Genomic DNA, 6,996 nt, shown 5'->3' with positions numbered 1-6,996 from the left:
TGGGAAGCAGCCGCATAGCACAGGGAGATCAGCTCGGTGCTTTGTGACCACTTAGAGGGGTGGGATAGGGAGGGTGGGAGGGAGACGCAAGAAGGAGGAGATATGGGGATATATGTATGTGTATAGCTAATTCACTTTGATATAAAGCAGAAACTAACACACCATTGTAAAGCAATTATACTCCAATAAAGATGTTAAAAAAAAAAAAGAGGTACTGGGATTTTGCTGTCTTCATAGAACAAATTAATAAATTTTCATACTTGTCCATGTTTAAAAGTAGCATTGGGGTAATATTGTCTTTGAAACATTGGTAGAGCTTACTCATAGATCTGTCTTGGCCTAGTGCCTTTTTTAGGTGTAGATTTTTTACTACTATTCAAATTTCTTCTGCAGTTTTTCATCTGTTCAGAGCTTCTACATCTTATGTGTCAGTTTTATTAGTTGATATACAGTATCCTTAGAAATGTTTCCATTTCATCTAGATTTAATTATTTACTGTTATATAGCATTCAATATACAGACATTTACTAATTTGTGGGGTTTTTGTTTTTGTTTTTTACATTTCGCTGAAAACTTTTTATTGACCTTTTGGATAGAAACAAGAACTTATTTGCCAGGAAGGATGATCCCATCATACTTCTGCTGGAACCAGTGCATGGCCTCCTCTTTGCTGATTCTGTGTTTGGCCCTAATGCAGCCTGTCCTGTGCTTCTCATATGCAATGCTGAAAACTGGCCTACCCAGCACCATGTAGAAGTCCAGCTCATAGATACCAATTCTTGGGTCATATGTGATCCCCAATCGATGTGTTCTTGGATCCCAAAACCAGTTTCTAATATCTGAGAAGTTATTTTTTCTTAACACATGTTCTCCACACCTTTACACATTTTTCCAGGATTTCTTCTGCCTTGGCCCCATGGACTGTGCAGTGAACAATCTTTTCATTTCTCCTGATGCTGAAGGATCTGACAGTGTATCTGGCTTTGGAGAACACAGGGGTCTGGCCTGTGAGCTGCGCCAGCACCTTGGCTGCTGGGGTCAGTCTGTCTCGACTTTCCCCCACACAGATGTTGAGGCAGAGTTTGCAGATGCAAAGTTCCCTTATGGGGTTCTCCTTTTCACCTTGATCCTATGCCATGATGTTAGAGGTGCTCAGAAGCAACCCTTCATCAAATGGCGATGAAAGAGAGAATGAGAGAAGTGGGCCTTGTGAAGTGGGCTTCTCATGAAGACACAAGAAGCTACGCAGGTGGGAGTACATATTTTGTGAGTGTGAACAACTTGGCCCCAAGGAAAGTTGATTGAGAAGAAAAAAACAAACAACCTAGCCCTGATTTACAGATGGGCATGCACAATACTGCAGCATCAACCAGAGGTGTCTGACTTCAGCCTTACATCTCCATGCCTTGAAAGACAGTAGAGAAAGGAAATTCTCCCAGAAGACAAAACTTCAAGAAATACATCTCACCGTCCACTTTGCCTCAAGAAGACCTTCTGGTCTAAGGTGAGGACCTTACTGATTCCTGAGCATGATGTTTATTAAACACTCAATATGTCTCAGACACATATCTGTCACTAAGTACACTGGATAAACAAGTCAGACGACATCTTCATTCATGGAGTTTATATTCTCTCGAGAAGATCAGCAACACCAAGCTTGTTTGACCACAGCCACCAAGCACCAAATTCACCATTAGCCTTGGAAACCCTGAATCTTTAATAATAGAATGATACCTCCAGGGCACATGGTTTCTAGCTGGTTACATGGTATCTCTTCCATCATGGAGGAAGGATAAATCTGTCTTTGCTTAAATAGACTTTTTCTAGAAATGGATTTGTGTTCTTGCCTATCATGCGTCTACTGGGAACACCATCCAAGCACCTTACTGAATATCATTCACTATGACGGTAAACCATACACTATCACCTCCTACAAAGAAACTCACTTCATAATAAAGTAAACAAATGAGATGACACCCAAAGGAGTCATTGGTCTCCATGTATTCCATCATCCAGAAAGAGCCGCTCTTGAATGGCTATTAAAAAGTCAGCCATTTGACTGACTCTTGAACGGCTATTCAAACAGCCGTTTGCTGTGAACAAGCGAAGTAAGGGTGCTCTTTCTCCCAAGCAGAAGTACATTAGCCAGAGAATGAAGAGGTAGAGCTTGGGAGTCACACCTCTCATACGACACCCAATGAAAGACGCAACAATTTTTTCCTTCCTATTCCCAAAAGATCTGGACTCTGCTGATTTAGAAGGAAGGGTCGCTCATGTCATAGGAGCACAATAATGATTGTGATGGAACTGGGAGCTGAAACAGTCACTTGTTCATTTTGAGATCTCAGTGAAGGAAGAAAGGAAAGTAAGAGGGAGGAACAGAGGAAGGAGGGGAGGGAGGGGGAAAAAGGGAGGAATGGGGGAAGGATGGCACAGATGGAGGGAGAGAGGGAGGAGGAGAGGAGAAGAGGCAATCAAAAGGAAATTGCCCTGTTGCTAGTGGGTAAAATTTGATGAGAAACAGAATACCCAGTCTCAAGGTAGCTCCCTACAAAGTACTTATCAATTTCTTACTAATTCATAAGTAAAATTACTTATAAATTAACTTTGCAGTGAAGAAACCTGAAAATACCATCTATATTAGTCAGTTAAGGCTGCTATAAAAAAATACCATAGATGGGTGGCTTAAACAACAGAAATTTATTTTCTCACAGTTCTGGAAGCTGCAAGTCCAAGATCAGGGTGCCAACCTGGTCAATTTCTGGTGATAGCTGTCTTTCTGGCCTGCAGATAGCCGCCTTCTTGCTGTGCCCTCACATGGCAGAGAGAACAAGCTCTCTGGATGTCTCTTCTCATAAGGGCACTGATCCTAAGCCTCATCTAAACCTAATTCTCTTCCAAAGGCCTATCTCCAAATAGCATCACACCGGGGATTAGGGCTTCAACATAAAATTTGGGGAGGGACACAATTCAGTCTATAGCATCATCTTAACTAAGTGGAAAAAAGTTATCATCACCAATAATAGGACCAATCAATACCATTTGTCTCTGAATCTGATGCACTAAGGGGAACAGAACCAAATCTGTGATATTTCTGCCAGAAAAAAAAAAAAAAAGTAATAACCTGAATCTAATCATGAGGAAAACATAAGACAGATTCAAATTGAAAAACACTCTGAAAAATAACTGGCCAGTACTCCTCAAAAATGACAAAGTCTTGAAAGATATGGAAAAACTGAAGAACTGTTCCAAACTGATGAAAACTTGAGACACAACAACTAAATACGTGTGATCCTGGTTTGATCCTGGACCAGAAAGGAGACAGCTTTTATAAAGGATATTATTGAGACAATTAGCAAAATTTGGGAAGGGTCTGTGGATTAGCTGTAGTATTTTTTTTTAAATTATTTATTTATTTTTGGCTGCATTGGGTCTTCGTTGCTGCACGCGGGCTTTTCTCTAGTTGCTGCGAGCAGGGGCTACTCTTCGTTGTGGTGCACGGGCTTATCGTTGCGTTGGCTTCTCTTGTTGCAGAGCACGGGCTCTAGGCGCACAGACTTCAGTAGTTGTGGCACGCGGGCTCAGTAGTTGTGGCTCACGGGCTCTAGAGTGCAGGATCAGTAGTTGTGGCGCACGGGCTTAGTTGCTCCGCAGCATGTGGGATCTTTTTTTGTTTGTTTTTTAAATAAATTTATTTATTTATTTATTTATTTTTGGCTGTGTTGGGTCTTCGTTTCTGTGCGAGGGCTTTCTCTAGTTGCGGCAAGTGGGGGCCACTCTTCATCGCGGTGCGCGGGCCTCTCACTGTCACGGCCTCTCTTGTTGCAGAGCACAGGCTCCAGACGCGCAAGCTCAGTAGTTGTGGCACACGGGCTTAGCTGCTCCGCGGTATGTGGGATCTTCCCAGACCAGGGCTCGAACCCGTGTCCCCTGAATTGACAGGCAGATTCTCAACCACTGCGCCACCAGGGAAGCCCAGCATGTGGGATCTTCCTGGACCAGGGCACGAACCTGTGTCCCCTGCATTGGCAGGCGGATTCTTAATCACTGCGCCACCAGGGGAGTCCCTAGCTGTAGTATTTTATCAATGTTAATTTCCTGAGTTTTGTGGTTGTGCTCTGATTATGTAACAGAGTAGCTTTATTTTGGGAAAATATACATACTAAAGTATTCATGGGTAATGGGATATATGGGTGAAGAAAGAATATATGGGAGTCTTTTGTACTGTTGTTGCAACTTTTCTGTAGGTATAAAATTATTTCAAAATAAAAAGTTAAAAACAAGCAAAAAGATGAACTGAAACCAATTAGAGAGTAGTAAGCAAGTACAAAGGTGGAATTTGACCAGAGGGCAAATATTGAAATTGTCATGGTATATTACAAAGGCACACAAATATAGCAGGCAGCAGGGTGGGGAGGCTGAATGCTGGGAGTCCCAGCGTAAACTGGGACCCTCAAAAAGGGCTAAAATGCTCACATGTTGATAGCACCCCCGTCTGATAGCAGAGCTTATATAAATCCTCTTTCCCAGAGATTAAGATTAACCATATATTAATTCACAATCAAGGCAAGTGACACAGAGAGACGTCATAATGAGTGAGAGGAAGCTGAAACAATCAATAGATTTAGACTTGAAAAGACTTCCGATATTGGAATTATCAGATCCAGAACATAAAATATGCACAACGTGTTTACAACATAAAAGATGGATTGTAAAGCTAAGCAATCCATCAGACACTATCTGAAATGCTAAGGCAGATTTGGAAAAGAAACAAATCAAACTTTTTTTTTTTTAAAGACTGGTTATTTTCGTTGAGTTAGTCTCAGGGTCCTTTTTTTAAAAAAAATATTTATTTATTTATTTGGTTGCGCTGGGTCTTAGTTGTGGTACACGGGATCTTCCTTGCAGCATGCGGGCTCAGTTGCAGCATGCAGTCTCTTAGTTGCAGTATGCGAGCTCTTAGTTGCCGAGTGTGGGCTCTTAGTTTTGGCATGCAGGATCTAGTTCCCTGACCAGGGATCGAACCCAGGCCCCCTGCATTGGGAGCGCGGAGTCTTAACCACTGGACAACCAGGGAAGTCCCCAAATCGAACTTTTTGGAATGAAAAATGTTATTGTTCAAATTTAAAGATCAATAGTGGAAAAGTTAAACAAAGCCTAGGGAGAAATGAAGAGGGAATGAGTGACCTGGGAGGTAGAGCAAATAACGTTATGGAGGATGCAACTTAGAGAGACAAGGTGATGAAACATATGATAGAGAGAGAGGTTACATATGTAGAATGAGAAATGGGATATACATTTAATCATAGTCCCAGAAACAGAAAATCCTGAGGATGGAGGAGAAGCTATATTTAAAGAGATAATGGCTGTGCATTTTCCAAAATAGATAAAAGGCAAAAATCTACAGAAACAAGGAGGATAGCATACACCAAGCAGGGTAAGCAAAAACAAATCTATACCTATACATATTTTAGTGAAATTGTAGAACACCAAAGGCAAAGAGAACATGTTATTAGCAGCCAGAAAGAGAAGACAGATCCTCTCCAGAGAAATGACAATTATTCAGACAGCTGATAACAGAAACCAGAAGATATGTGAACTTCCCTTGTGGTCCAGTGGTTAAGACTACACTCTCCCAACGCAAGGGGCCCGGGTTCGATCCCTGGTCAGGGAACTAGATCCTGCATGCCACAGTGAAGACCCTGCATGCCGCAACAAAGACTAATGTTATTTATTTATTTTTAAATAAATAATAAATATTTATTTATTTTTAAATAAATATTTATTTAAAAAAGAAAGAAACCAGAAGATACAGAATAATATCTTTAAAGAGTTGAGGGTAACACATGTCAACCTAGATTTCTGTGTCCTGAAAGTATACTATCTTTCAAGAACTAGAGCAAAATAGAACATTTCTCTACAAGTAAAAATTGAAGGAGTATATGGCCAAGAGAATTTCACTAAAAGAACATCTGTATGATTTACTTCAGCAAAAAAGGAAACGTCTTTAAAGAAACGCAAGAAAAGATGGTGAGCATAGAAAGTGATTGACTTTTAGGTAAATCCAAACAAATATTTCCTTATAAAATAATAAGAATAGGGGCAAGGATACTACTTCATAGCTTTTTCAATTTCATCACTGGAGAAAAGAGATCATGGAGCTGTATTTATTTTCTGTCAACCACCACCTCCCACACCAGAATGTATGGTTCACGAGAATAGTGTCTTTGTCTGGTTTGTTCACTGCTTATGTCCAGTGCCCAGAACAGTGCCTGGCACATAGAAGGACTCAATAAACATGGATCAACTAGATGAATTAATGTGTTGTTTGATTGCAAATTCATCCTCACTATTCTAGTAACTGTATCCTGTCAATTAAGGTGTCCTACCGCCCTCCCAGCCCAGGAGTCAATCAGAAATTTTTCCCTGAATTTTGAATCTTATGCAGAGTGACACAGATACCATACCTGGCTGCAGCTCCCTCCTCCCAATGATGGGGTCCAGAGGAGACCTGCTGCTGTGACCTTCAGAGCTTAATATGATTCCCTCCCCAACAAGACACAGTTTTTCAGGTTTCCTTTGATTCTGTGAGTTACTGCATACCCTCCTAATAAATTCTTTTTTTGCCTAAGTTAGCTGGAATGTCTTGTGTATCACCAAGAAGTCCTCAGAGGATGCAGTGCTGTTGAGGAGAAGTCTGCTGACCATCTGATTTTCCTTCCTTAGTAGGTATTATCCTTGGATTTCTAGAGTTTTACCAGAATATCCATGTATAGGTCTTTTTCTTTTCCTCCAAAATCCTGTTTAGCATTGGGTGGGTCCTTTCCATCTGAAGATTATAAATATCAATAAATTAATTGTTGGGACTTCCCTGGTGGCGCAATGATTAAGAATCTGCCTGCCATTGCAGGGGACATGGGTTTGAGCCCTGGTCCGGGAAGATCCCACATGCCACGGAGCAACTAAGCCTAGAGCCCACAAGCCACAACTACTGAG

General features: G+C 41.2%; 1 pseudogene; it reads right to left on the bottom strand.

Annotated features, from left to right (window-relative positions):
• Positions 1–575: 575 nt before the first annotated feature.
• Positions 576–1,138, bottom strand: LOC118906359 (annotated as a pseudogene).
• Positions 1,139–6,996: the final 5,858 nt, after the last annotated feature.

The sequence above is a fragment of the Balaenoptera musculus genome, chromosome 13, assembly GCF_009873245.2.
Source record: "Balaenoptera musculus isolate JJ_BM4_2016_0621 chromosome 13, mBalMus1.pri.v3, whole genome shotgun sequence".
Lineage (NCBI taxonomy): Eukaryota > Metazoa > Chordata > Mammalia > Artiodactyla > Balaenopteridae > Balaenoptera > Balaenoptera musculus.
Note: the sequence above shows the minus strand (reverse complement) of the source record. Positions and strands in the feature narration are given on the sequence as shown.